Source organism: Mesoplodon bidens (assembly GCF_964165515.1).
Source record: "Mesoplodon bidens genome assembly, chromosome: 1".
Taxonomy (NCBI): domain Eukaryota; kingdom Metazoa; phylum Chordata; class Mammalia; order Artiodactyla; family Ziphiidae; genus Mesoplodon; species Mesoplodon bidens.
Genome location: NC_138176.1, coordinates 122508821 through 122536393, shown reverse-complemented (window position 1 = coordinate 122536393; position 27573 = coordinate 122508821). Strand labels below are relative to the sequence as shown.

At 38.2% G+C, this 27573-nt stretch overlaps 1 long non-coding RNA gene across 1 annotated transcript in view; it reads left to right on the top strand.

The window, feature by feature from the left end:
* LOC308614862 overlaps positions 1-9617 on the top strand; it is a 200927-nt gene extending 191310 nt beyond the window's left edge. Inside the window, exon 4 of the long non-coding RNA XR_014015446.1 lies at positions 9382-9617. This is a non-coding gene — a long non-coding RNA (uncharacterized lncRNA). The remainder of the gene's footprint in view (positions 1-9381) is intronic.
* The last annotated feature ends 17956 nt before the right edge of the window (positions 9618-27573 follow it).

The window sequence follows — 27573 nt, the reverse complement described above, 5'->3', positions numbered from 1 at the left end:
TAAAGGGCCATTCACCATATTTAAGAATAGGAAATTAAGAAGCCCACACACCTAGTTAGAGGAAAAGGCCCAGTGAAGACTCAGAAGTTCCTGGCTTGGACAAATAAACTCGCTGCCTCCCTTTAAGCCCTACTGCCAACCAAATGGTGACAGATTGAGGCCTTTAAAACATTGCAAGGTTTTCTCAGGGTATATGCCCTGTCCGTGGGATTGCTGGGTCGTATGGTAGTTCTATTTATAGTTTATTAAGGAACCTCCATACTGTTCTCCATAGTGGCTGTATCAATTTACATTCCCACCAACAGTGCAAGAGGGTTCCCTTTTCTCCACACCCTCTCCAGCATTTATTGTTTCTAGATTTTTTGATGATGGCCATTCTGACCGGTGTGAGATGGTATCTCATTGTAGTTTTGATTTGCATTTCTCTAATGATTAATGATGTTGAGCATTCTTTCATGTGTTTGTTGGCAATCTGTATATCTTCTTTGGAGAAATGTCTGTTTAGGTCTTCTGCCCATTTTTGGATTGGGTTGTTTGTTTTTTTGTAATTCAAAAAGAGTCATGTACCAAAATGTTCATTGCAGCTCTATTTACAATAGCCAGGACATGGAAGCAACCTAAGTGTCCATCAACAGATGAACGGATAAAGAAGATGTGGCACATATATACAATGGAATATTACTCAGCCATAAAAAGAAACGAAATTGAGTTATTTGTAGTGAGGTGGATGGAACTAGAGTCTATCATACAGAGTAAAGTAAGTCAGAAAGAGAAAAACAAATACTGTATGCTAACACATATATATGGAATCTAAGGAAAAAAAAAAAAGGTCATGAAGAACCTAGGGGCAAGACGGGAATAAAGACACAGACCTACTAGAGAATGGACTTGAGGACACAGGGAAGGGGGAGGGTAAGCTGGGACAAAGTGAGAGAGTGGCATGGACATATATACACTGCCAACCGTAAAATAGCTAGTGGGAAGCAGCCACATAACACAAGGAGATCAGCTTGGTGCTTTGTGACCACCTAGAGGGGTGGGATAGGGAGGGTGGGAGGGAGATGCAAGAGGGAAGAGATATGGGAACATATGTATATGTATAACTGATTCACTTTGTTATAAAGCAGAAACTAACACACCCTTGTAAGGCAATTATACTCCAATAAAGATGTTAAAACAAAACAAAACAAAACAAAAAAAACATTTCAAGGCATACGACATATTAACCAGCACCACCTAGTGGAAGAGAAGGATTAATCAACTCACAACTTTTCTTCAACACTTGCAGGCTTGCTTATTCACTCAGCAATCCATTTGTAAGAGCTGACTGCATCAAGCACTGTGCAGGACAAGTTGGAAAGTTAGAAGGAATAGAAATGGGTATGCCAAGAGCTGAAAACATTCTGGCCTATGGAATGCTCCAGAAATATGTGTAGTGGGAACTGAAATGGTTTAACATCACCAGCCATCAATGGGATTTAAATTTATAAAATTAGGAGGCATATATTCTAAAGGGTCCAAGGAGAGTATTTCTTACATTTGAAAGTTAAAGCCATATTTAAAATGTAGTCTCATGGACAAGAAGGGAGAAAAGGTTGAAGCATTTAGAGGAACACTGAAGGTTTGGCTCTACCCATTCTCCTCCCTCCAGTGGCCATTTGTATTCAGTCAGTAGAAGGGAGGCCATGAGAATCTCTTGATGAACAGGTGATCAAAGTATACAGGAGCTAATCTGGAAACTTCCTGTTGAAAACTGCACTCCAGCCCTTAACACAGAACCAGAAAAACTGTGATTCCTGCCTATAGCACCCTTAATTATGGTTAGCAAATTGAGAAAAATTTATAACAGGACTAACTGCAAACCACCCCTTGTTGCAGATGCCATTAGAATGGCCTGACTGATGTATGATTTTGAATTCCCAAGCGTATATATATAATTAGGACTCGAGTGCAAATGAGCAAAACCCCAACTGGAGCTAACTTAGTCCAGAAAGGAGTTTATTGGAAGGTTTCTGGGGATATTATATGTAATCAAAGAAATAGTTGAACAACAAACTGGAAGTAGGAGAGGTGCCCCTGGACCTCAGGGACAGTGGAACCAGGGGCTGGAATGCATCATCCTTGTCTCTGGTCTCTCTCTGGGTCAGTTTAGATTTTTCTGACAATGAACCAGCTTTTCCTTTGTAGTGGGAAGCATGACTATTGATAATCATCCAAATCTCCTTTCTTATAGCTTCTGCCACCTGAGAGAGACTGGCCTCCTTTCCTCAGCTCTGATTTTTTAAAATTCCACAGACAGACTGATTGGCCTTGCTGAAGTCACATGACTGTAGATGCTGTGCTGATAACGCTTCAGATGCCCCTATAAATTATGACATTTTTGAATCACCACTTCAACTCCCATGAGACCTCACAGCAGCCAATTCCTCAAACCGGGAATCCTTCATTTTGGGATTCTCTTCTAAACGTCCTACAGATTCCTAACCTCCTAGAATTCAACAGGGATGGGTCACCTTACCAGGGGAAACCAAAATTGCCTATATGCCTACAGATCAGCTGCTGAAGGTCCACACCCATATTCATATGGGATAGCAAGATAGTTCTAAACATAAGAATGTTGATCCAGAGCTGAACAGAATCATAATACTGCATGTTCATTGGGCTAAGAAGGCAGAAGTGTTTCAACCTGGGCTTCTTCCAGCAGGGGAGCACCAAAGAAAGTGGCGCTGCATCCCTTAGTCATGTCTCAGGGTTTCAAAATCATAGCCTACACATAGCACAACTCTAGTTTGAGCTTTTGTTCCTATTACCTGGGAAGTAGAAACCCCTTTCCCCTCACACTGTAAGTCTTGTCACTTTTGTAATTGAATTATCTTGTCACTTTTGTAATTGAATTAAGTCCAACTTGGGTCAAATAGCTCTTGAAAGTGACAAGTAGAAACAATGGATTCAATCTTCAAATGGTTGGATTAGTGTGTTCTTGTCCTAGTTTTCATCTAGTGTGGGTAACTGGCCCTGAAAATCAATCTAATATAAGATAGCATTCTAAATTGTGACTGTGATTTGTCAGGGTATAAAAAACTCTAAAGCAATATCAATTTTCTCCTTTTTATCCTACTCAGAGAAAGATTTCTCAGTCAGTAATTGCAGTGAACCCAGAAGAAGGGGTGGTGATGAGAGGAAAGGGCATCAATTAAGGAGTGATACATAAAAGACCAAAATATGGGTAACTAATTTCACAATCACTGTGAATAGTTACTTTATCCAAAAAATATAAACTATGATATTTAAATGGCAGCTTATGCAAGAATTGAAAAAGTACTAATGCAAAGATTAAAGAGATTCCATCTTTGGTAGAAAAGATAATACCATTAAGCCAATAGGATGATGAAAGGAAAACCAGGAGTATTATCAGCAGAAGGGGTCTTTGATGGGAAACAGGACAGGTTGCATCACAGGATGCGTGATGAAACCAAAAACTCATCAAAATAAAACTCAGTCTTGGGGAGGACTCTGATAAAGGTAGATAAGATGAAGGGGTGGAATCATGGATTCAAGTATGGATTAGACTACTGAATAGGACAATACTTGTGATGGTTACAATTAAATGTTCCACTGCAAGCCCCAATTTTCTCCTGTAAAATAACTGTTTTCTGCTACTTTAGAGCAGAATTTTCAATTCACTGCTTGGTGCTAAAACCATATTTCTGGTTCAAGATAAAAAGATCAGCAACCACAAAATAAAGTCAACTCTTTGAAGATGTAAATTCACAAAACCTACCACACTATTAAAGATGATGGAACTGGCCCCTTGGAGGCAACAGACATTCATGTTTTGACATAGAACATCCAGAAACTTCCCCAGAATTTACTATGTGCCTGGTGTGGAGAGGATTTTGTTTTTGAATAACTTTTTATGTGTCCCATACAAGGATGCTGAGCAGAATATTCAATGAGGGCCTGAGAGGAGCTGGGTAATGGAAAGGCATCCAAAGGAAGTAGAAAAGAGAAATACAGTCTTAGGAGGGTAAACTAGGAATCATTGGCATCTGTGTTATTGGAATTAAGTTCCAAATTGAAAATTTTTTATTTGTTAATTATCATATATGTACTAGAAATAATTGTAGTAGGCTCTGGAGATTCAAGTATAAAAAGGCACACCAGCACTTCCTCTGCCCTCTAGGACCTCAAAAGCTCTTAAGAAAAGTCAACTTATTTCACTCTTGAATTAGTCAGGGATCATTTGGTTGCAAGAAACAGAAATGCACTCGTCTCCTAAGCAAAGAGAATTAGTAGGATTAGAGTCTTGGAAATGGGAGGATCGACATCTCTGTCTCTCTCTCTTCCTGAGCCTACTTTTTTCTTTACAGAGTGACCTGTAATTGTTTTCCTGATATTTGAGTCTCAGCTTTTGATACTATAAGACTTTATAGTTGTAGCACCTGCTGCTGACATAGTCTCTTTGGGCCCAATTCCAAATCAATGAGAAAGAGACTCTCATGGACACAATTTACATCAGGTATAGATTCTTGCTTTCAGCAAATATTTATTGAGCACCTAGTGTGTGCTAGGCACTATTCAAGACCTTGGAGTTCCACAGTGGACAAGACAACGTTCATAACCTCATGTGCTTACATTTAGGGTTGGGATGAGGTGGAGTGCAGCACAGACAATGAAGAGTGAATTTTAAAATAGAAGCTCAGGGATGATAAGTGTTATGAAGAAGAACAGATATGGGTAGGAAGTAGAGAATGAAAGGGAATTGGTGTTTTGGAAGCTGTTCTAACACAGCATCTCTGAAGAGGTAAGAGTTGAGCAGAGGCCCTAAGGAAGTGAGAGAGCAGGCCTTCAGAATATGTGGGGGACGAGCATTCTAAGTTAAGGACTAGCAAGTACAGATGCCCTGAGATGGGCCCAGTAAGAAGATCCCTGAGGCCTAAGCACAACAAACAAGAGGAGGAGTGGCCCACAAAGTAGCCCACAAAGCGGTCTGAGAGAGAAGCAGGGCACAGCCATATAGACTCGGAGAGCCATTAAAGTGGTTTGAGTGGGAGAGTGCCATGAGCCAACTTCTATGTACAGTGATGGTTGGCCAATGTCACCCAGTCAGTAAGTGACAGACCGAGGATTGAAGCACAAGGCAATCTGGCTCCAGAGCCCAAGCTCTTAACCACCACTTGACTCCCTCTCATGATGTTGGCTCTCATAGGAAGGTTTTCATGAAAGTTTTCAGACAGGCTGAAGGTTCATCAATGCTTCCAAATACATTGGACTTGCACCCTGAAGACAGTGATAGAAAACATAGCAGTTGGGGCCGTTTTTATAGCCAAAAGACACATACATGTTTGCTATGACAGCTCCATTCACTTAATTCACTACTGACAGGAATATCCTTGTTTCAGCTGCCAAATATCTGTAGTACTATTCAGAATAAGTCTTTCTCCATCCCCTAATATTCAGTCATCTTCACTGTCTTCCACAAACAGCATGCAGATTACCTTTTTTAAGCAAGAGGGAGTAAAAAGACACTTGACCAGGGCCATATATAGCAAGGTAGTGATTGTGCTGGCAACAGCATTTCAGAAAGGATACGAGAAAATAATCTGCAAATGGTTGCCTTCTCTAAGGATACTCCACTTTCAGGGATCTTCTCTGTAGAGAACATTAAGAAAATTGGAACCTGATTTCTTTAAAATTGAGTAGTTTTCAACATTTATGTCCTTTGTTAAGGAATGAATGTGTTTACATGGTGCACACTCAGCATAAAAGATTGCAGAGTGTAAAACACGGAGCACATAAGATACCAATCCTTTTCTTCAAATTATAGGACAACTTTGATGGATCAGTTCCAAGTGACCAGAGCCTTAAATTGCTGCCCTGTGTCTATTTGTATGAGGAAGAGTCAAATAATGTGGCAACAGCTTTATTATAAATAACCCCATTCCTTGGTGCCAAATAAAGGGTGACAGGGTGTCTCACACACACACAGATTCAGCCCAATCTACTTGTGGCAACAAGACTGAATGGTTAGAACTGATATATAATTGAGTTCATTTATTCACTCATTCATTCATTCATTTATTCAGTAAACATTGAGTACCTACTACATTTCAGGCACTGTTCTAGGCCATGGAGAAACAACTCTGGATATAATAAATGGAAGCTTTTTCATGAAGCTTACATTCTAAGGTAAACATTCTACATTTAAAAAGTAAACAAAACATTTGTGAAAGTAAAAAGTAAAAGTAAAAAATACATTCTAAAAGCAAACAAATATGTAACATATCAATTAGTGATAAGTGCTATGAGGAAAAAAGTAAAGCAGTACAAAGGTGATAGAGTGAGGGGAGAATGTGGAGTGATTTTTTTTTTTAATCAAGGGTGGTCATAGGCAGGCTGTCTGATTAGGTGACATTTGAGCAGAGATCTGGTCAAGACTATGACATGATCAGAGAAAAGGTTACTTTTAAACACGATATTTTGCTAAGCCAAGGAAGAGGGATGGGCCATTTCAGGAACTGTGTCAACAAAATTTTTAAAGAAAACATTAAACTTTCAGTTAATTAGAAAATCCAGTTGGCCAGAATTCCTCCTAACCCTGTTTCCTAGGCATTGCAGTCATATGGATGGCAACAATATATACATTTAAGCATTATTAATAATCCCTCCAGAGACATATGCTATGGTGGAAAAAGAACAATTTTCAAAATCATTGAAGAGACGGGACTGTGTAATTGGTGAGTTCTACTTAGAATCCCAGCTCTCTCTCTTAGTGGTTTTGAGTCAATTGGTTAACCTACCCAGGTTTCCCTTTATCTATGGAAAAATGATAATAATGACTACTCTTTGGACTGGCTATGAGGATTAAATCAGTTGCTATAGGTAAGATCTGGGCATCTAGGAAGTCCCTAAGAATGTGTTAATCTTATTCCCGCAAGGTCCCTAGAGAATTATTATTCCATGAAGGGCGTCACAGAGCAATGCAATAAACGTAGAATTTTATTTTATTTCCCAGAAACAGCATTGTACATTTTAGGATGTCCAAGAAACCAGTGGTTTAAATGCACTTAAGATTTATTGAAATGATTATTCTACAACATTATCGGTGTCAGTCTCCCATCTGGACTACTTGTTTAAAGTCTTTTATTCCAGCTAAGTATCAGGTCAACAGACAATAATGAGAATGAGTACCATGTCTGGAATTTGACACTGAGCCCTAAGACTGTAACAGCCAGTCAAGCATGCTAGGCATGTAGTTGGATACAGCCTGTCATGGTCTGCAATATTAACATTTCCCCTGGTCCAATGGGGTGGGTCCAATGAGATGGGTACCCATGAGTTTCCATGTAACATTCATTACAACAGTTTTGGAAACCCAGTGTGTACTTCATTGAATTTTACTAAAATAGAATGAATGGGACCTTCTCAGTTCTATTTTAAACTCACTGTGTGTTATTCTTCCCTTTATTGCACATTTATAGCATTAGGATTAGAAGAAAATTCCTGTATCCTATCTAGTATTTAGTGCTCCATGCTGTGGTTTCCTTATTGTATATGATCGGACTATTTTCTAATTTCCGTTAGTTATTTCAGGAGGCTAGGAGTGTGAGAGCTACAGGGTGCTCATTACTTTTTCCAAAATCATTTCAAGTTTTCCATGAACAATCTAGCAAATCAAGATTGAACCACTGTTGAACATCATCACCATGTTATCCATATCCTAAAACCTTTCTCCAGAGGTTCATAGTATTTTCACAGATGTGATGTCACGCTTTCTCAAAATGGAAAGGTAAGATCTTGCCCCATTATAACCCCACTTTTAACATGGGGGTGAACTCTACTTGAGCTAGTATTATGTACATACGTGGAATGAATCCCACTGATCCTGACATCTGAGAATTTTCTCTAAGCTGACAAGCCTTAGAAAGGAGTCAGCCAACCAGAATGCCTGATATTTGCTTCCTATTTCAGAGGCCCTTTTATGCTTACTAGCCCCGACCAAGTGGACTTGTCAGCTTTGATCTGCCAAAACCAAGTGTGAAGTCAGTGGGAACACTGAACCTAGTTGTCAGATGGGCATTTTGATAGAGTGATAGTAATCAAATCTATATGAAGAAGTCTATTACTGAAATGAGTATCACTTTTAAATAATACTTTGTACCTCATTTTTAAAGTTTACACAGCACTTTCTAGGATATTAGCTTATATAATCTCTGCAAGTCAATGGGGAGTAAGTTACCATCATTATTTTATAAATGAGAAAGTACAAAGCTTAAGATGTTAAGCAGTTTGCTCAAGATTACACAGCTAGGAAATGTCAGCTGGAACTGGACTCCATGTCCTCAGGATTCAAATTCCCTACTCTCCTCCCTCCACTAAGGTCTTCCAATTCCTTTGCCCTATAGATATACGTATTCATTAGTTCATTACATCAGCTACCTACTTTTCCTGTTCATGCTATTTTACCTTATTACTAGACTCCTGATTTTCAAGTAGCTGATGGGCCATGGGTCCTCAAAAAATTACTAAAGTCCAAAATTGACTCTATTGAAGAAGATGGGAAGATTTGTAGAAATAAAAATTAGGTCAGAATACATGTAGTTCTGGGGCTTAATAGCAAAAGAAGACATTTAATTATATCTTAAACTCCTTTGTAAGGTTTACATTAAACCCTTCCTACTCTTTAAAACCTATCTTGGTGGACTTCCCTGGTGGTCCAGTGGATAAGAATCCATGCTCCCAGTGCAGGGGGTCCAGGTTCGATCCCTGGTCAGGGAACTAGATTCCACATGCCGCAACTAAGAGTGTGCACGCCACAACGAAGAGTTTGCATGCCGCAACTGAAGATCCCACATGCCGCAACTAAAGATCCCGCATACTGCAACTAAAGATCCCTCATGCTGCAATGAAGATCCCGCATGCTGCAACTAAGACCCAGCATAGCCAAATAAATAAATAAATATTTTTAAAAATAAATAAATAAAATAAAAATAAAACCTATCCTGTTCATCCCAAACCATAGTGGGATCCTTCAACATTTACTATCTAGGCCATTCACTTATATTTCATGATGAATGCCTGTGTACCTATTATTATTATTATTGTCTCACAATTATTTAATTTTTCATATATGAATTGCCTCTCAACTAGAGGCTAAACTTATAGAAAGAAAGCAGGGGCCATGACTTAAACTTTTCTCAATTCCTTAGACTTAAGGTTGCCCATAAGGATTGTTCTAAAAAATGGGCCAGGGAAAATATATTGTTATAGCTATGATAATTGGTTAACATGACTCTGATTTTGTTGGGGGGTCATGTGATCCAGAAATGCCAATGAGATATAAGTCGATTCATTCTGAAAAAGCTTTTGTTCTCTTTTCAGATGGATAGGGAGAAAAGAACTTGCTGACCCATCCCCCTCTTTCTTCCTGACCTGAATGTGGATATATGGCCTGGTCCTGTGGCTGCCACCATGTGACATGAGGTACAAAGCATTAGATTGGAAAGACAACAGCCAAAAATGGTAGGGCAGAAAAATAGAAAGAAAAATACTGTCTTTGATGACATCAATGAACAGCTACATCAGTACCAGCAGTCACCTCTCTCTAGTCTTCTTGTTAATGAGATATTACACGTCTGTATTGTTTAGGCCATTTTTTAACTTGGACTATATATTATTGTTTCATACTGAAGTTGAAACATGCATCTTTCTGAGAGCTTCCTAAGACACACACTGAGTTATGGTGAAAAATGTATTCAAATTATATCCCCACATTAAATGCAAAATTGGATTTCATATGGTTGTTTCTTGTGGCACCTTTTAATGTATACCTAGGATATAATACCAAACCCTAATTCAGTGAAAACAATTATATAACAGATATAGGGCCGTGGGGTCTTAATAGTTTTTTGTTGTTCTTATTGAGCTTTGAAGTCATATAAACAATAAATAATATTTTTTATTTCTTCTTCTAAGGAATTTTGACCCATCTAGGTTGCCATACAATTAATGGAGGACAATACATAGTTCCCCTATTGTATAATTTAAAGTTTCATAATAGAAACAAATCACTGTACTATGGAAACTTCCCAAAATATTGCTATGGCGGAAAGAGGTTTTAGGGTCTGAATTTATCTACCTTACCAGTCTTCTTTGATTCCATTAATTAAATCATTGCTTAACTCTGTCTTTTTCTTGGTTAGATGAAGTTCAGAGAAGGTCATTTAATTGGGTATTAATCTATCAGACAAAACCAGCTGGCCCATTGCTGAATTAGAGAAAAAGGAAATACTGACTCAACCCATTTGAGAAGAGAGCAGCGTGGGCAGGGAGGGTCAACCTTACACATCTTTTATTGCAGAATAGTTTCAGATCTCTTGAGACTGGATGAGTGGGAGAGAATGGATTATGCTTCTGAAGTAGAAGCTATCTAGGGCAGGAAAACAACCCTTTAGTACAGGAAAGGAGTGAGAGCCTGCCTTCCACACAGGCCACCATTTGACCATTTTGGTATCTGTGCAGCAACTGGAGGTTTCTGAGCCTTAAGAATCAACAGTCATTAATATAAAACTGGAACTAATCTTAGCCTTGGCATTTTGTCTTGAGAACAGAATTGGACCTGCGATCCATAAGTGACTCATTGAGGAAATACTTGGGCATGCCGCACAACATGAGGGCAATATTTTAACAATACACAAACATGTATTACATGGGGAAGAATCATAAATGAAAGGAAAATAAATTAAGGAGTCAAGAAACCAGAAGGAGGCTTACAGCAAGAGGCAGATACCATTACCCTGGAAGTGAAACACCAGCACTTTGGAAACAAAACATATGTGCTGGAATCATCAATGAACTTGAAATGAGTCTTAAGAAATACCCACACCAGTTTGCCTTCACTTCCTTTTGTGCTTACCACATGCCAAATTGTTGAATATAAAGTGTCCTAATGGATGCAAGAGCATTTTACAAATTAAATGCTCTGAAAATATAAGCCATTAACGTCATTATTGGGGAAGAGAAGACCACCATGTTACTAGGATTATGATGTCTAATAGCCAAATAGTTTTCCCAGAAGGAAGCAATGAAACTCTAAACAAAATTAAAAAAATTTTTTTTTCACTGTTTGGTCTTGAACTGGGTTATAGCTTGTTACCAATAAGAATCTCTTTTCACGGGCCTCCCTGGTGGTGCAGTGGTTAAGAATCCGCCTGCCAATGCAGGGAACACAGGTTCGAGCCCTGGTCCGGGAAGATCCCACATACTGCAGAGCAACTAAGCCTGTGCACCACAACTACTGAGCCTGCGTTCTACAGCCCATGAGCCACAACTACTGAGCCCATGTGCTGCAACTACTGAAGGCTGCGCACCTAGAGCCCGTGCTCTGCAACAAGGGAAGCCACCACAATGAGAAGCCCGTGCACCGCAACAAAGAGGAGCCCCTGCCTGCCACAACTAGAGAAAGCCCACACGCAGCAACGAAGACCCAACACAGCCCAAAATAAATAAATAACTTAATTAATTTTAAAAAAACCTCTTTTCAACATCAAGAGTGTTAGAACTGTAGTAACCAGGAAGGAGAATGTTTGTATTTTTCTGCAGTATTTCAGAGGAGCTGAAAGAATCTGAGCCACGACCCACAGCGCCTAGGCCAGGGTTGGCAAATAAGCAAAGTATTGCCTTTCTCCCTCTCATGCTCATGGAAGTCACTGATAATCAATCATGGCACTCTACTGATCTCATCAGCAGCCTTAGAATTCTTGTCCACACAGCCTTCCATGAAGCCACTATCAACTAGTCAGTACATTGAGCTGAAAACCCAATTGCTGTCTTGGCCCTAGGTGATTTAGAGTGATATTTTAGTTCTCCACCCAGCCTGTTGGTGGAGTGGCTCCAACTCTGTGGAGCACATCAAAAAGAGATGTCCATTTAAGGAATAATAATTATGTCAGTGATAACAAACATCAAATGCAACAATAATGGCAATAATAACATCTACCATTTAGTTAGCCATTACTATGCTCCAGGAACTGGTTGCAATGCTTTACATAGTATTATTAGCTCCATCTTACAGAGGAGAGAACTGAGACAGAGTAAGTGAATAACTTGTCGAGACTCATGGGATTGAAACCCGGTTGTATTTGACTCCAGGGCCCATACTGTTAACCACATCATGAACAGAACCTGTGGTACAACTGGGGACTTTATAACATAGTTCATTATCTGCATCCATATTAGAGCCTTCTGTGAAGTAGAGAAGGAATTCTCCCCCTCCTTTTCTTAAGGAAGCTGGTGGCTCTGGCTCCATCCTGAGAAGTTGATATTTGCTGGAAGTTTACTGTTACTCTAGACAGTGCAGAGAGAAATCCAGTCATCTCAGACTTCAAAGTATTTATTTAAACTCAGCAAAGTTCACACAGTTTATACAAAAAGATTTTTGCAGGAAATTAAGATGTCATTTCTCTTTTCTGCATGTACAGTCATCCTCCACCCGACCCGACCCTAGGGCATGGCCAGTTATCACAAAGGCGGAGCATGTACAGATCTCAGTCAGGGCAAAAGAGTCTTCAAACACAGAGGGTAAACCAATCAGACTTTCTGGAGTTTCAAGAGCTATTTTAGTATGTGTTCTCTTAGAAAATGAGAATTTTATACAGATGCTAGATAATAGTCCAGACTTGGTCACATCCGGGACACGACTCAAGTTTGGTCTTTCCGGAAGCATCATTATGGATATGGGAACACAGCCAGTAGGGGAAAAATAACACAGAGTTTTACAGTTTTCCAAGTCTTGCTGTGGCAAATAAAGGCAAAATTAAGACAACCAACTTGAAAGTGATAGATCTCGCTTTATCACTAAAACCCAACATCTTTAGGATTTCCCTCTGTTCAACAAAGATTACTCAAAGTGTGATAATGAGATAGTTCACAGAGAATATCTAATTATTGAATCATTCTCTTATTACTGAATTTTAGAAGGACCAGGTAAATGTCTTCTGATGGAGTGGGCAAAATTGTTTTTAGTAACTTCTGTTTTTATTTGTGCTCTATTCCTTTCTCTGTGTTCCCCCACCTCTGTCCTGCCCTGCCCCCCAACCCCCCGACCCCCAGCCCATGATTCTTTGCTGCCTCTAATCTCTTTTTCTATCTCTCCATTAAAGTTCTCATCAAAATTTATCTTCCCTGAGTCCCTTCCCTTTAGGTCTTGCACTTTGCTAAAGGACCAATAGGTTAAATCTAGCCAAAATATTGATCCAGATTTAATAACCTTGATATTTCTAGCAACATGTTAGGGCTTGTGGGGAAATGAATTGGAATAGGGGGAAAGGGCTTTCTGATTCTCACCTAAAACCTAAATTATTTAGGCAGACAGCCCTCTGACTATGAATAGGGACAGCACCAATGCTGTATTGAGGTGCATTGAGGTCTTCCAAGCTGTCCCTTTCTAGCACTGAATTTCTTAAACACAAATGAAGAAAGAGAGAAAAGATTCCCTGCCTAAGCACACCCTGAACCACATCCCCCAACCATCCTACACCTCCAACTGGAAATGATGCACACAGCTAATAAGCTAGAGGCAAAGGTTACTGCCAACCCCCCCCCGCCAACCCCAAGTAGAGGGCGGCTTCCGTGTGTCTATGCTGCAGTGTGGAAAGCAGCAGTCCCCATCGTGCAGGGGACATCTGTGACTAGTGGCAGTTGAGCCATTGAGAGGAATAATGACAAGGACCTGCTGACGTCAGTACTTGGAAAAGAGCTCTGCCTGTTTTAAAAAGCTGCTGTCCATTGTATTAAGCAACGTCACTTAAAGTAATTGAGGTGATCTATATGTATAATAATAGCCAGAGTGCTTGTAATTTCTGTTCCTGCTTCACAAGTGCATGAATGCAGTGAGCTAACCAGAGTTGCTATGTTCAGAAAAATTATTACAGGAGAATTTTTCTCTGCTCCTCACCCTCTCTAATGTTGTTTCTAATCTTGGCTACTATTTCTTTTTTAAAAAATTTTTTAATTGTGTTCTTTTTTTTTTGGCTGCGTCAGGTCTTAGTTGTGGCACGGGGGCTCAGTAGTTGTGCGCGGGCTCAGTAGTTGTGGCGCACGGGCTTAGTTGCCCCGCGGTATGTGGGATCTTAGTTCCCCAACCAGGGATCGAACCCACGTCCCCTGCATTGGAAGGCAGATTCTTAACCATTGGACCACCAGGGGAGTCCCTTGACTATTTCTTGTCTTTGATTATATGTATAAAATATTGATAAATATCATCTCAATCGAAATTTAAAATATTCATTTACATTTATTCAGGAAGTGATCAGTATGCAGCACAAATGGGAAGAGGACGGTGGGGTTTCAAGTAAAAGGAAGACTGTGTTTTGTATCAAACAGACCTAAATTCAATTTTCTACATTAATGAATGAACCAAATATGAACCCTAAGGATTTGTGTTTTGTGGAAAAACTAACATACTGGCCAGAGAACATACTTGTTGTGTACTGATTTAAACTCTTTACAGCGCCAATGTTATTTCTATTACCAGTGGAGAAATCGCCTTAAGTGGTTAATAGCTGTCGTTTCTTCAGCACCTACTATGTGCCAGGTGATGTATGAGTAAGTCCTGCTATTAATCTCATTTTATAGGTGAGGAAACAGGTTCCAAACTGGAAGGGTGGAACCAGGATTCAAATGCATGCATGTTGAGTCCACATCCAAATGCTCTTACCCACTAAACCTAGGTACTTTGTAGTGCAGTTATAAAGCTCTTCTGCAGTTCAAGCCGACTGACCTATCTTCAAATCCCATTGTTGTCTTTTATTAAATGTGTGACCTTTGTCAAGTTACTTAATCACTCTCTTCCAAAAAAATTTTTTACACTCGTGTGATATTGTTTCAGTTCTGTCTGCCTTGTGTTTCATAATTTTTCTTTTTATGAGTAGTGTTTCTTCATTTATATCTGAAATGCCAAGTGTACATTTTTGTTCATTTTCTTTATTTTTTACATTAGCATCCAGTAAAATTGACTTTTTTGATGTATGTATTCTATGCGTTTTAACATACATATAGATTCCTGTAACCTTCATCACAAACAGTTACAGAATAAGTCCATCACCATCAAAATTCCCTATGCTGCCACCTTTTTAGTCACAGCCTCCTCTTAACCCTATCTGCTGGCCAGCATCGATCTTTTCTCCATCATCTTTGTTTTTTCTTTTCTAAAATGTCATATAATAGGAGTCATACAGTAAGTATGACTAGTTTGAGACTAGTTTCTTTCACTTAGCATAATGTCTTTAATATTCACCCATGTTGTTGCATGTATCACTAATTCATTCCTTTTTATTACTGGGCAGTATTTCATTATACCACAATTTCTTTATCCATTGACATGTTAAAGGACATTTGGGTTGTTTCCAGTTTTTGGCAATTATGAATAGAGCTGCTATAAATGTTCATGTACAAATTTTTATTTGAACATAATTTTCATTTCTCTAGGAGTGCAACTGCTGGGTCATAAGTATATGTTTAACATTATAAAAAACTACAAAGCTGTTTTTCACAGCAGTTGTACCGTTTTCTTTCACTCCGACCTGCAATATACGACAGTTCCAGTTGTTCTGCAGTCATATCAGCACTTGGTATTGTCAATTTTTTTTTATTTTAGTTAATCTAACAGGTGTGGTGGGATCTCATCATGGTTTTCAATTCCATTTCCATAACAGTTAATGTTGTTGGGCATCTTTTCCTGTTTTATATGCCATCTGTATATCATCTTTGGTGAAATATAGTTCAAGTCCTTCACATATTTTTTAATTGGGTATTTAATTACTGTTGAGTTTTGAGAGTTGTTTATATATTCTGGGTATACAAGTCCTTGGTCATGTATGTGACTTGCAAATATTTCTCCCAGCATATAGCTTGGCTTTTCCTTCTCTTAACAGTGTGTTTTACAGAGCAAAAGTTTTTAATGTTGATGAAGTTTGTCTTATCCTTTTTTTTTTCTTTTTATGGGTCATGCTTTTTGTGTCATATCTAAGAATGTTTTGCCTAACTCCATATCATGAAGATCTTCTATGTTTTCTTTTAAAAGTTTTATAGTTTTGTATTTTACACTTAAGCTTATCTATCATCCATTTTGGATATTTTTATTTGTATTGTGCCATGAGGTTTATGTCAGGGTTCATTTTTTTGTTTGTTTTTTGTTTTTGTTTTTGCTTATGGGTATCCAATTGTTCCATCATCATTTGTTGAGAAAACTGTCTTTTCTCTATTGCATTTTCACTTTGGTCAAATATCAATTGACTGTCATTCTGTGCATCTTTTTCTGAATTCTCTGTTCTGTTCCACTGAGTTATATGTATATCCCTTCACCAATACCACTCATTTTAATTACTGTAGCTTTATAGTAAGTCTTAAAAACAGGAAGTATCAGTCCTCCAACTTTGTTCTTCTTTTTCAAAATTGTTTGGGCTAATCTAGTTCCTTTCCTTTTCCATATAAATATTAGAATCATCTTTTCTGTATTTACCAAGAAAAAGAAATCCAGCTGGGATTGCATTAAATCTATAGATCAATTTGGGAAGAATTAACATCTTAACTCTACTGGAGTCTTCCAATCCATTGAGAACAATCCAAGAGATTCAAGAGAACACAGTATGTCTCTCTCTTTTATTTAGGTCTTCTTTGATTTCTTTCATCAACATTTTGTTGATTTAAGCCTGCACATAGTTTTTATTTTTATTGTTTAATTTTATTTATTTATTTGGCTGCATTGTGTGGCTTTTGGGATCTTAGTTCCCTGACCAGGGATCAAACCCAGGGCCCTGGCAGTGAAAGTGTCTAGTCCTAACTGCTGGACAGCCAGAGAATTCCCCTGCACGTGATTTTTAGATTTATACCTAAGTATTTCATTTTTTTTGAGCTATATAAATTGCTATTGTTTTGTTTATTTCTGCTTCAATTTGTTCATTGTTGGCATATATAAATATTATTGATGTTGACTTTCTATCCTGCAATCTTGATAAACTCAGCTGTAGAAACTTTCATATAGATTCTTTGGGATTTTCTATATAGGTAATTTTCTATATAGACAATGTCATCTGTGAATAGGGATGTTTTAGGGAAGGTTGTTTTACTTCTTCCTGTTCAAACCATATGTCCTTTATTTATTTTTCTTTTTTGTTTTGCATTGTCTGGATCCTCCAGTATAATGATGAATAAGATTGGTGAGAGTAAAATTCTTGCTTTGTTCCCAGTTTGGAGGGATAGGATTTATTTTCTCACCATTGAGTATACTGTTGTCTTAAGAGTTTTGTAGATGCCCTTAGTGACGCCAAGGAAGTTTCCTTCTGTTTGTAGTTTGCTGAATGTTTTTATCATAAACTGATATTAAGTTTTGGGAAGTGTTTTTTCCTGCATCAACTGATATGATTATGTGTCTTTTATCTTCTTTGATCTATTACAGTGATTTATTTTATTTAAATTTATTTTTTTAATTGTGGTAAAATATACATAACACAAAACTTAACGTCTTAACCATTTTTAAGTGTGCAGTTCACTGTCGTTAGGTATATTCACATTGTTGTGCAACCAACACCACCATCAATCTCAAGAATTTTTTTCATCTTTGCAACACATTTATTTTTATACTCCCACTTTACCAGTGCTTCCTGTCTCCCAGAGCTTCAATCCATTTACCCTTTCTCATCATCCATCACCCACTTTGTATCAACTATCTATTGCTATGTCACAAGCCATTTATTGAGCTCACAGTTCTGGTAGGTGATTCTTCTGGTCTAGATCTGGACTCAGATGATATAAGCTAGGCTCGGTCCTGAGTTTGCAGTCAGTTGATCAGTTGATTGGGGTTTGGCTGGTCTTTGATGGCCTCATTCACATGTCTAGCAGTAGGCTAGGTAGATGGCAGATGTGACAAGAGTGACTGGGTCTAGTGATTTTCATTCTACCAGTAGGATACTCAAAGCTTATTCATATATTGATGATGGCAGGATCCTAAGAGTACTGAGAGGTCAAGCCCCAATGCTTAAATGCTTTTCAAGCCTCTATTTGTGTCACATTTCTAATATCCCATTAACCAAAGCAAGCCAAATAGCCAGAATCAGTGTCGGAGAGAACTTTTTTTTCCCAGCTTTACTGAGGTGTAACAAAAAAATTGGTAAGATGTAACAAAGAAAAGTGGCAAGATGTACAATGTAATGATTTGATATATGTATACTTTGTGAAATGATTGCTACAATCAAGTTACTACATCCATCACCTCACATAGTTGCCATTTTTGTGTATGTGAATCTACTCTCTTAGGAAATTTCAAGTATACAATACAGCATTGTTAACTATAATCACCATGTTATACGTTAGATCCCCAGAATGCTCCTAGGTGAAAGTCTGTACTCTGTAACCAACATATCCTCATTTTCCCCACACCACCCCTGCTCCCCACTGCCCCTGGCAACCACCATTCTACTCTCTGTTTCTATGAGTTCAACATTTTTAGGTTCCACATGTAAATGATACCATACAGTATTTGTCTTTCTCTGTCTGGCTTATTTCACTTGTCATAAAGCCCTCCAGGTTCATCCATGTTGTCACAAATGGCAGGATTTCCTTCTTTTTTTTACAGCTGAATAATATTCTATAGTATATATGTATGCCACAATTTCTTTATGCATTAATCCATCAGTGGACACTTAGGTTGTTTCCATATCTTGTCCTTTGTGAATAATGCAATGAACATGGATGTACAGATATCTCTTATGAGATACTGATTTTGTTTCCTTTGTATATATACCCAGAAGTGAGATTGCTAAGATCATATGGTAGGTGTTTAAAAAATTTTTTTTGAGGAACTTCTAAACTGTTTTCCATAGTGTCTGTACCAATTTACATTCCCAGCAACAGTGTGCAAGGCTTCCCTTTTCTCCACATCCTCACCACCATTTGTTATCTCTTGTTTTTTATTTTTTTTTTGTCGTTAGCCATTCTAACACATGCGAGGTGATATCATTGTGGTTTTAATTAACACTTCCCTAATGACTAATGATGTTGAGCATTTTTTCATGTGTATTCAGGTCATTTACCCATTTTCAAATCAAATTATTATAATTGTGTGTGTATGTGTGCATGCTTTTGAGTTGTATGAGTTATATATTTTAGATACTAATCACTTATCAGATATATGGTTTGCAAATATTTTCTCCCATTCTGTAGGTTGCCTTTTCATTTTGTTGATTTTTTTTTTTTGCTGTTCAGAAGCTTTTTAGTTTGCTGTAGCCCCACTTATTTATTTTTGCTTTCGATGCTTGTGTTTTTGGTGTCATACCCAGAAAATGATTGCGAAAACCTATGTCAAGAATATTTTCCCTTGGGCTTCCTTGGTGGCGCAGTGGTTGAGAGTCCACCTGCCGATGCAGGGGACACGGGTTCATGCCCCGGTCCGGGAAGATCCCACATGCCGCGGAGCAGCTAGGCCCGTGAGCCATGGCTGCTGAGCCTGCGCTCCGCAACGGGAGAGGCCACAACAGTGAGAGGCCCGCATACCACAAAAAAAAAAAAAAAAAAAAAGAATATTTTCCCCTATGTTCTCTTCTGAGAGTTTTTTGGTTTCAGGTCTTACATTTAAGTCTTTAATCTAGTTTGAGTTAATTTTTGTGAGTGATGTAAGATAAGAGTCCAATTTCATTCTTTTGCAGGTGAATATCCAATTTCCAAACACTGTTTGTGGAAGAGACTATCCTTTTTCCATTGAGTATTCTTGGCTCCCTTGTCAAGTATTTGTTAACCATTTTTGCGTGAGTACATTTCTGGGATCTCAGTTCTGTTCCATTGGCCTATGTTTCTGTTTTTATGCCAGTACCACACTGTCTTGCCTACTATAGCTTTGTAATGCAGTTTAAAATCAGGGAGTGTGATTCTTCTGGCTCTGTTCTTCTTACTAAGATTTCTCTGGCTATTTTGGGTCTTTTGTGGTTCCATATGAATTTTAGGATTGTTTTTTCCATTTTTGTGAAAAATGCCATTGGAATTTTGATAGGGATTGCTTTGAATCTGTAGAATGCTTTGGGTAATATGGACATTTTAACAATATTAATTTTTCCAATCCATGAACACAGGTATCCTTCCATTTTTATTTTTTTATTTTTTTTGCAGTATGCGGGCCTCTCACTGTTGTGGCCTCTCCCATTGTGGAGCACAGGCTCCAGACGCGCAGGCTCAGCGGCCATGGCTCACGGGCCCAGCCGCTCCGCGGCATGTGGGATCCTCCCGGACCGGGGCACGAACCCGTGTCCCCTGCATCGGCAGGCGGACTCTCAACCACTGCGCCACCAGGGAAGCCTGGTATCCTTCCATTTATTTGTGCATTCTTCAGTTTCTTTCATCAGTGTCTTACAATGTTAAGTGTACAGATCCTTCACGTCCTTGGATAAATTTATTCCTAAGTAGTCTATTGTTTTTGTTGCTATTATAAATGAGATTGATTTCTTAATTTCTTTTTCAGATATTTCAGTTAGTATAGAGAAATGCAACTGATTTTTTATATGTTGACTTTTTATCTTGCAACCTTACTGAATTCTTTGTAAGTATGGCTTTTACCAGATTTAGAATGTTTTCGACCTTCTAATAATGAATGTTTTATTCTTTCAAATAATTTTTTGGCTCCATGCTCTTTTTTCTCTATTTCTCAGACTCTGATGATACAACATTGATGTTAGAGGTTTTGGTATTTCCCACAGTTCATTGAAGTTCTGTTCATTTTTTTAAAGTCTTTTTCCTATCTGTTGTTGATACTGCATAATTTACATTGATCTATTTTTCCTCTGTCACTTCTGTTCTGCTTTTGAGCCCACCTAGTCAGTTTTTTAGTTTGGACACTTTATTTTTCAAATAACCTAAGTATCCATTGATGGATGAATGAATAAAGAAGAATATATGTATGTGTATATATGTGTGTGTGTGTGTGTGTGTGTGTTTGTATATATATATATATATATATACACACACACACACACATACATACATGATGGAATACTACTCCGTCATAAAAAGAATGAAATCTAGCCATTTTTGACAACATGGATGGACTCAGAGGCTTGTATACTAAGTGAAATAAGTCAGACAAAGACAAATACAATATGATTTCATGTATATGTGGAGTCTAAAAAACAAAAACAAAAACAAAAGAACAAGCAAAGCAAAACTCATAGATACAGAGAACAGAATGGTGGTTGCCAGAGGGAAGAGGGTAGAGGGATGAGCAAAATGGATGAAGGGGGCTAAAAGGTACAAACTTCCAGTTATAAAATAAATAAGTCATGGTGATGCAATGTACAGCATGCTGACTATATTCAATAATATGGTAGTGCATATTTGAAAGCTGCCAGGAGAGAAAATTTGTCATCACATTATGCTTTACACCTGAAACTAATATAATATGTCAATTATACCGGAATAAATAAAATACCCATTTGGTTCTCCTTTCATATTTTCCATTGCTTTGCTCAGATATTCTACCTTTCCATTTGTTTCAAGAGCATTTACCCTTCTTGCAGATTATTCCAGTATCTGTGTCATCTCAGTTTTGGCTTCTGTTTATTGTGTTTTCCTTGATAGTTAAAATTTCCCTGGGTTTTGTGATTGTTCCTTTGTTTTTGTTTTTTGTTTGTATACTAAATAACTCTGGATTGAATCCTAGACATTTAGAATATTATGTTGTGAGATCCTGAGTCTTGTTTAAATTCTGAGGAAAATGACTTTCTTTTTTGTTCTAGCAAGTAATTGTTCAGGTTACATTCAAGCCACAGGTTCTGACTTGCCTTCTATGGACAAGTTCAATATCAGTTTCTCCAATATCAGTTCAGTTTCAAGGTGTTTTCAGTGTTATTCAGATTAGCCCCACAGATGTACTACTCACTGGTCAATCTGGGATCTGGGAGGCATTCTATCCTGTCGCCCAACCCTCTAATCCTATGTATGCTCAGATCTATATATGTGCACATCAAAGGTAGGCCCAGCATTCACAAACTGTGTTACAGGATTACTCATTTGATTTCCCACTTCTCCATGATCTCACCCATATGTTTCAACTCCCTGGGGCTTCCAGCCAGAAACTTGAATCTTTATGTTTTCCACTCTGCAGGACACTTCTTGTGACTAGCACCAAGCAGTAGAGGGACAGAGAGGAAAAAAACCACTGCTGCTCCTCTATTGCCTGAGGTTTGGGGTAGGAGAAAATGGGGGCAGAAACCAGAGTGTTCCCCCACTGTCTCTGACCCATAGTGTCTCCCTTTCCCTGCCTCTTGAAGCAGAAATCTAGAGCTTCTTTTGGATCTCTTTAAGACAGCAGACAGTGCACATTTCAGATTTTGGGCTGCCTTTTGAGTCCAGGCTGGGTGATCCTGGAGGAAAAAACTGGTAAATTAATCACCATTTCGGTTCAACTTCAAATTCAGGGTCTTATACTTCAGTCTGCATGCTGCCATTTATTTTTTAGAGACTTCACATAGCCGTTTCATGCAATCAGTGCAGAATTTACAGTTGCATTCATTAGAAGAGATGGGGTAGAGTGTGCTTATTCCATTTTTCTTAGAACCAGAACCCTAAGTCTTTAAATTAGTTTTCAAATGTGCTGTTATTTTTATTAAATCTGGAGTGATTTCATGACCCAATTGTTGATTTCAGTGGCTGGCCTTCATTTTCTCATAGGCTGTGAATGAAAATAGTCTTGGTATCAATTCTTCCACTTATGGTATGACCTTAGGTAATGTACTTATTTAGGCTCTCTGTATCAGTGCTCTTATCTGTAAGTTAGGTCAGAGGTAGCAAGTAATAATTAGTTAGAAAGTTATTGTAGTAGTCCTGGAAAGAAGTAATGGTGGCTCAGACCAGAGTAGTAGTAATGTTAATATGAAAAGCCTCTTTGGCTTTCCTCCATCCCATACTTATAATCTATCCATCTTGATGTTCAAGATGAACAAGAAGATGTGGTCAAAACAAAGAAAAAAAAAAAACTACTCTTTCAGTTCTTTGTTCCTGCTGCCTCAAAACCAACCTTGCTCTGTGTTAAATTTTAGTATGAGGAACTGGGTTTGTTTACTCCAGAGAAGAAAAAGCTTAATGGTGGGGCAGAAGGGGGCTAGGGACAGTAGAGTTGTCTTCAAATAGCTAAAGAAACGCTGTCTCAGAGAAGAAACACTAAATGCATGATAAGCAAACAGCAAGCACAAATAGAACTAAAGGAGACCCATTAGGAGGAGTCAGTTTAGCTTAATACCAGGATGGAACTTTATAATTATTAAAGCTGTCTAAACATGGAATGGGCAGTTTCAAGCATGGGAGAGTGTTAGTTGCTGGAGATGTCCAATCAGATGACTTTTCACATTCCTTCCAGGCTTAAGAATTGTCATCAACTCTCCATTTAATTGGTATGGGTACTTATTATGCTCAAGGTTCAGTGTTAGGGGGAACAAAGACAAACTTGTGAAAGATGATGCTTTTGATAATAGATAAATTTTGGTATTTCTACCCCCTTATACTAGGTTTGTCTTCTTCATTTTTTGTTTGTTCAAATAGATTTGTGGAAGCAGCCTAAGTCAGTGACAGCCATTTTGCCTGAGAATTGATTCTACTCTGTCCTTCCATCCTCAAGTTTCTTAAAGTATAATTTGTTAAGTACTTACAAAAGTATGAGGCCCTGGGCTAAGTACTCTAGATGCATTATCTCATTAAATTTTCACATCAGTATTTTGAGAAGCCTATTATCATTATTATCATTTTGCACATAAGAAAACAAGGCTTGAAGATATACTAACTTGCATGAGTTTACATAACTAGTATAGTAGGCAGAATAATGGTCCCTCAAAGTTGTCCATGTTCTAATCTCTGCAAGCTGTGAATATGTTACCTTACACAGCAAAGGGACTTTGCAGATGTAATTAAATTAAAAATCTTGAGATGGAAGTATTACCCTAGATTATCCAGATAGGTCCAATGTAATCACCTGGGCCCTTGTAATACGAAGATAGGAGGGTCAGAGTCAGAGAAGGAGATGTAATTGCAGAAGCAGAGTCAGAGAGAGATTTAAAGATGCTGCATTGCTAGCTTTGAAAATGAAGGAAGAAGCCATGGTCCAAGTAACAAACAGGTCTCTAGAAGTTGGAAAAGGCAAGAAAATAGATACTTTCTTAAATGTCCAGAAGGAATGCAACCCTGCCAACACCTAACTGCAGCCCATTAAGACCCATTTTGGACTTCCCACCTCCAGAACTGTAAGATACTAAATTTATATTGTTTAAGGCCACTACATTGTGGTAATGTGTAACAACAGCAATAGGAAACTAATATAACTAAGAAGGGCAGAACCAGGATTTGAACTAAGTTGAAGATTTGAGCTCCAGAGCTTATGCATCACAAGGCATTTTGCTTTTATGCTGACTTGGATTTTGGTGTTCTGTACACACAAACAGATCTGAGCCAGTCCACTGCCTACTTATTACACATGGCATTTTTTTTCTGGAAATTTCATAATCATGGAGGCTATGAGCAGGAGGAGGGGGGCATTCATGCCTTAGATTCAGAGTTAGAAGTTTAGTGGGATTACCAAAGGTATTTCATCTCATCTGTGTTTCTGAGGCTTGAATTCCCTCCACAGTATTCTTGTCAAGTGGTCATCCAACCCTATTTGCACACCTCCAGTGACTGGAATTGCACATCTCCTATAGAAAGTCATGCCATTTTAAAGCAACTCTAATTGTTAGGAATTTCTACTTTAGGTTGACCAAAAATTGTCTTCCTTGTAACTGCCATTACTGTTACAGTCCTGTTATTTGAAGGCACATGGAATTAGTTTTCATTGATTCTGAACTGGGAGGAATGTCATTAAACTGCATGACCTCTAAAATCCTTTTTAACTCTAAGATTCAAGTCTGGCTCCTACCCAAGACATTAATACCAGTCTTGTAGGTTTGCTGTGAGGACTGGAGATAATGTCCATAAAATATTCAGCGTTCCAAGGAGCTTCATAAATGGTGATGATGATAGTGATGAACATGATGACAACAACTATGACACAGTTTCACAAATCTGAAGACAGCTCTCTCATCTTTTACAGAGTCTTTTAATCACCAAGCTAAATTCCCCTCCCTAAATCCCAGTGCCTTCAAATGACCATGACACAAAATTGTGTCAAGTACTGCACCCTCCTTTCCTTTAAATTTGCTCCAGTTTGACAATATGCCTCAAGTTGTAATACAGAAAACTGAGTCTAGACCTCAGTGTGAAATAACTTCATTGTTTTTTGCTTTCCTAATACCCAGTTAGAATAAGACTAATTATAATGAAGTGAGTAGAATAGAGGCTATTGAACAACAGAATAGGACTGTACAGACTATAGTAGAGGGGACTTAGGGGACTTGGGACTTTAAGGTAAGAGGAAGGCAGTCATGATTTGGATCAGGAAGGATTAGTAAAGAAGAAGATCCAGATGGTCAAGAAGGTACGGAATGAGTTAAGTGGTAGGGATTCAAAGACAAATTTCACTTGCTTCACAGTTTTGTCCTTGGCATATGACTTTAGCCAATATGAGCATTTCAGCTGGAGGTATCAAAGCAACAAAACTGTTGCAAAATTTGCTGTCAACAAAGAGGAGAGGTTGAACCTTGCAATGGGAACATCTGTTTTCGTAGATTTTCACTTGTCTAAAATCAATTTAAAAAAACTTGGCTCACAACTTGAACCACCTGTAACATATTGGTCTGATTAGTCTGGCCACCTCTTCTTTTAATAACCAATAATTCTTCTGTTTTCCCACTAGAACTCAATATGCACTTGAACATAGTCATTGACTCCAGTCATACTCCAATCATACTTGAGACAGTACCTGACCGTCTCGGATATTCTTTAATCTTCCTAATATATATTATTAATCATGAAATACTGGCTTCTACCACGTTTAATATGACCACTTGACAATGTCCAATGAATCAGATCTTTTAGATAAAGTCATAAATTGGATTTACTTTTGATTATGAATACTACACAATCATATCCATTGAAGGACCTCAGATTCTAACTAATGAGCTTACATCATGAAGTTAGTAGGTAGTCATAAAATGACTTGCACCTATAGATCATTCTTGATCAAACTTTCCCTTCCTTCAAATCAGGAGAAGAGAAAAATACCTAACCACCTTTTTGTTCATTTTTATTCCTCATCCTTTTTACAGACTGTAGTAATAATTTGTGATTAGCTAAATCAACAGCTATGATGAAAATTATTTTTAAAATACCCATTATTCTTACAACAATCCACTAATCTAAGAATATCATAAATTACCTACATAAGAACATCCACAATGAAATAAAATGAACAGTCTAAATTTGACTGAAATAGGGTTAATAGGGTTTACTTGTGGTAGGAAAAAGTCATCTGAGGCCTGAGAGAGAAAGATTTTCAAGATTTTTGGCTAAAAAAGTTAACCATTATTAAAATGAACCTGACAGTTTGCTTCATGTGATGCTCTTGCTCACTAAACTAGAAGTTCTAATCACTGAGTTTATACCAGGACAAAGAATAAATATTAATCACTAGAGACAGAGATTTAAGAGTAATCAGTTCTATAATTTGAACAAATAATGCTCCAATGATGCCAACCGCATTTCTGTGCGAAATAGATCCCATGACAACTAAAATCCTAAATCTAAGACTGAGGTTGCTTCTCAGCATCTTGCACATTCTGCCCCAATTCTAAAGGGCTGGGAGAACAATCAAAAAGGAGTAATTGAGCCTCCAGTATGTGAGGGGCCCTGTGCTAAATGCTGTAGGGAATCCAAGAAATTTATAATTCAGGAGGTTAGGAAGATCTAGTTGGCTGGATCAGTGATGAACCTTCATATCTCATCTGTACTCACTCATAGGTGAGTACAGGGACAAAATAAAATCATGGACCAAACATAGGTCAAGGGTCACCCAACAGGTCAATCTAAGCCAAGGGGCATCCAGGAAGCAAGGTCAGGGTAAACTGGGAGTATGAGTCAGAGTAACAGTCATTACTTTATTTACCAAATACTAAGTTCTGTACTGAATTGTGTCCCACTCCACATCCATATGTTGAAGGCCTGAACTCTGATGTGATGCTCTCTGGAGATGGATCCTTTGAGAGGCAATTAGGTTTAAATGAGGTCATGAGAACGGGGCCTTCACGATGCGATTTAAAAAGAGATCAGAGAGCTTGCTCCTTCTCTGTGTCTGTGACCACACAAGGAAGAGTCCTGTGAGCACATAGTGAGATGGCGGCCACTTGCAAGCCAAGAAAAGAGGCCTCAGAATGAAACCCATCTTGATCTTGAACTTTCCAGCTTGCAGAACCGTGAGAAATACATTTCTGTTGTTTAAACCATTCAGTGTATGACATTATGTCATGGCAGTCCAAGCTAAGACATTAATTAAGTACCTACTATCTCCCAACACCATGCTAAGCATGAGGGGAACAAAGATGAATACAATACAGTCTCTGCTTTCCAAAGCTGGGGTGGGCTGGGAACAAATAATGATGGCCCTGTGCTCACTAC